General features: G+C 41.8%; 1 pseudogene; it reads right to left on the bottom strand.

The window, feature by feature from the left end:
- LOC139025834 (polymeric immunoglobulin receptor-like) overlaps positions 1 to 4,522 on the bottom strand; it is a 20,434-nt pseudogene that overhangs the window by 12,039 nt on the left and 3,873 nt on the right.

Raw genomic sequence — 4,522 nt, 5'->3', positions numbered from 1 at the left:
AACACAGTTACTTATAATTGTGATATGTAACATAAAGGTGATATATTAGGCCTACAGCTATAATGGTGACATAACCATGACTATATTAACAGTGAGGAAACAATCACCTACTGTTGTTTCTGAAAACATAATACTAGCTGAGGATAATCAGTAGAACAGCTTTACCTTGGTCTGTCCTTTTAGTTGGGCCTTGTGCTGGGGGATAACAGTGCTGTATGTGACATCATCATAAGCTTCAGGAAATGGATTCAGCTGATAGAGACCCAAATAACAAAAATGTATTGTTATATTGTTATAGTGTACATTTACCTATTGCTTGTTCCAAGACAGAACATTTGACTGGAAATACAATTATTTTCTAAACAGATGTACATTTGCCAAGGCTATGATGCTTTATGAGTAAAAGCAATAATGCTGTCTAAGAGTCGAGATGCTTTTAGCCATATGTTGACCTTCTCTGCTGTTCTGAACTGATCAGGCATCACAGTGCTGTACATCACGTCATGGTGGCTCTCTGGGTTTGGCCTCTGAGAAATGGACCGCACAGAAGGTAAACACATGGCTACATGCATAGGAAGAGAGAGGATCTTCAGATACTCAGCTCACACTGCAGCAGAGAGAGAGAGAACTCCAGTTCAAACTGCAGAGATGGCAAAAATACTATCACCCTGCCACCAAACAGCAGTTGATTGCAAGCATTTCGCGGGGCTATGCCTCAACCTAATATCTCCCTGTCCCACCATTCCAACAGCATTAATGACCAGGTCCACCTCTACAAAGCAGCAATCCCAACTTTCTCCAGGACCCTGAAGGACTTCACCCTCAACCCTACCCCCAGCAACTCACACAGGAGGAGCAGAGCAACGGACACCCCGCCCAGACCAGCGAGACACCAACCCAGATCTGTAAGACCCCCTCCTGAAAGACCTGCACTTAGAGAATCCACGCCAAGATGACCTACACCCAGACCACAGCATCACCAGCCACACCCCAATCAGCTAAGACCACTCCAAGCAAACCCTGGCCACACCCTTTATAGGCCCCCCGTATCAGACCTAGGCCCCTTCTGCCCACACCCAAGCCGTAAGCAGAGCAACAGACCAAACCCAAACTATTACACCCGCCCAAGCCCCATCCTGCAACCTAAGAGGTATGTATGAGATGCTCAACATGCTCTGCTCACACCTACTGTGATGGTCCGGGCCTAAACCACTCAAAAACGACACTAGACACTATGAAACACAAAGCATTAACTATCTCATCCTGGAATATACAAGGTCTGAGGTCATCTGCCTTTGGCCTAAAGAGCAGGAACCCAGACTTCATCAAAGAAATTGGAAATATAGACATTGTCATCCTACAAGAAACATGGTATAAAGGAGATGGATCAACTGGTTGCCGTCTAGGCTACAGAGAGCTGGTAGTCCCATCCACCAAACTACCAGGTGTGAAACAGAGAGACTCAGGGGGAATGCTAATTTCGTATAGAGCAGACCTAACCCACTCTATTAGTCAAAAAAGGGAACATTTTACGTCTGGCTAGAAACTAATAATGAAATGATCTCTACAGAGAAAAATGTCCTCATGTGTGCTACCTATATCCCCCCAATAGAATCCCCATGCTGTAACGATGACAGATTCTCCATCCTAGAGGGGGAGATCTACAATTTGTAGTCTCAGGGACATGTACTAGTCTGTGGCAAACCTAAATGCCAGAACTGGACAAAAACCTGACTCCCTCAGCACACAGGGGGACAAACACCTACCTGGAGAATTCCCTCCCCCATTTGCCCCCCTAGACACAACTACGACAACATAACCAACAAAAATGGGTCACAACTCCTGCAGGTCTGTCGGACGCTGGGTATGTACATAGTCAGTGGTAGGCTTCGAGGGGACTCCTACGGTAGGTACATCTATAGCTCATCTCTTAGCAGTAGTACTGTAGACCACTGACCTCAACCCAGAGTCTCTTCGAGAATTCACAGTCAGTCCACTGAGACCCCTATCAGATCACAGCAAAATCACACTCCACTTGAACAGAGCTATGCTCAGTCTTGAGGCATCAAAGCCAAAGGAACGGAATAATATTAAGAAATGCTATAGATGGAAGGAACGTAGTGTGGAAATCTAACAAAAAACTATTAGTCAACAACAAATTCAATCCCTTCTAGACAATTTCCTGGACAAAATGTTTCACTGTAATAGTGAAGGTGTGAACTTGGCAGTAGAAAACCTAAACAGTATATTTGTAACGGTCGTCTTTCGGTGAGAGAGTGGACCAAGGCGCAGCGGGTGATGAATACATAATGATTTATTTGACAAGACGAACACTGACACGAAATACACTTGATAATTTACAAAATAACAAACGACGTAGACCGACCTGAACATGAGAACTACATATAACGAAGAACGCACGAACAGGAACAGACTACATACACAAACAAAAACGAAACAGTCCCGTGTGGTGCGACATACACAGACACAGGAACAATCACCCACAAACAAACAGTGTGAACAGTCTACCTAAATATGGTTCTCAATCAGAGGAAACGTAAAACACCTGTCCCTGATTGAGAACCATATCAGGCTAGTTAACATGAACCCAACATAGAAACACATAACATAGAATGCCCACCCAACTCACGTCCTGACCCACTAAAACAAACAATTAACACAATAACTAGGGTCAGAACGTGACAATATTTGGCCTTTCAGCTTCCCTATCAAATGTAAAAATGTCAAGCAGACAACCTAAGAAAATTAACAACAATGACAAATGGTTTGATGAAGAATGCAAAAACCTAAGAAAGAAATTGAGACATCTATCCAACCAAAAACAGAGTTTCAGAAAATCTGAGCCTACGCTTTCACTATGGTGAATCACTAAAACAATACAGAAATACACTACGGAAAAAGAAGGAAAAGCACGTCAGAAATCAGCTCAATGTAATTGAAGTATCCAAAGAATCTAACCACTTCTGGGAAAATTGGAAAACTAAACAAACAACAACACGAATAGTTATCTATCCGGAGGTGTATGGATAAACCACTTCTCCAATCTGTTTGGCTCTATAACAAAGGACAAACAGCAAAAACATATACATGATCAAATACAAATTTTAGAATCAACTATTAAAGACTTCCAGAACCCACTGGATTGTCCAATTAAATTGAATGAACTACAGGACAAAATACAAACCTTCCAACCCAAAAAGGCCTGTGGGGCTGATGGTATCCTAAATTAAATGATAATGTATACAGACCACAAATTCCAATTGGCTATACTTAAACTCTATAACATAATCCACAGCTCTGGCACATTCCCCAATATTTGGAACCAAGGACCAGTGATGTTAAGTACTCAAGTAAAAATACTTTAAAGTACTACTTAAGTAGTTGTTTTTTTGTATCTGTACTTTTCAACATATATATCACTGAATTGGCGAGGGCACTGGAACAGTTTGCAGCAACCGGCCTCACCCTACTAGACTCTGAAGTCAAATGTCAACTGTTTCCTCTTAATCAGGTGCTCCTGTCCCCAACCAAGGAGGGCCTACAGCAGCACCTAGATCTTCTTCACGGATTCTGTCAGACCTGGGCCGTGATAGCAAATCTCATTTAGACAAAAAATAATGGTCTTCCAAAAAAGGTCCAGTTGCCAGGACCACGAATATCAATTCCATCAAGACACCGTTGCCCTAGAGCACACAAAAAACTATACATACCTTGGCCTAAACATCAACGCCACAGGTAACTTCCACAAAGCTGTGAACGATCTGAGAGACAAGGCAAGAAGAGCCTTCTATGCCATCAAAAGGAACATCACATTTTACATACAAATTTGGAGCTAGCTAAAAATACTTGAAACAGTTATAGAACCCATTGCACTTTATGGTTGTGAGGTCTGGGGTCACCTCACCAACAAGAATTCACAAAATGGGACAACACCAAATTGAGACTCTGCATGCAGAATTCTGCAAAAATATCCTCAGTGTACAATGTAAAACACCAAATAATGCATGCAGAGCAGAATTAGGCCGATACCCGCTAATGATCAAAATAAAGAAAAGAGACGTTCATTCTACAACCACACAAAAGGAAGCGATTCCCAAACCTTCCTAAACAAAGCCATCACCTACAGATAAATTATCTTCGAGAAGAGTCCCCTCATTAACTCTTTGCACATCATTGCAACACTATATATAGATATAATATGACATTGGAAATGTATTTTGGAACTTTTGTGATTGTGATGTTTACTGTAAATGTTGTATTGTTATTTCACTTTGTTTATTATCTATTTCACTTGCTTTGGCAATGTAAAACATATGTTTCCAATGCCAATTTTTTTAAATTTCATTTAATTTAGTTAGGAGAGGGAGATAGAGAACACCAGCTCACACTGCAGAAATCAAAGAGAGAGAGAGAGAGAGAGAGAGAGAGAGAGAGGAGAGAGAGAGAGAGAGAGAGAGAGAGAGAGAGAGAGAGAGAGAGAGAGCGAGAGAGAGAGAGAGAG

Source organism: Salvelinus sp. IW2-2015, unplaced genomic scaffold, assembly GCF_002910315.2.
Source record: "Salvelinus sp. IW2-2015 unplaced genomic scaffold, ASM291031v2 Un_scaffold3364, whole genome shotgun sequence".
Lineage (NCBI taxonomy): Eukaryota > Metazoa > Chordata > Actinopteri > Salmoniformes > Salmonidae > Salvelinus > Salvelinus sp. IW2-2015.
The sequence above is the reverse complement of the archived record's forward strand: the minus strand, read 5'-3'. Positions and strand labels throughout refer to the sequence as shown.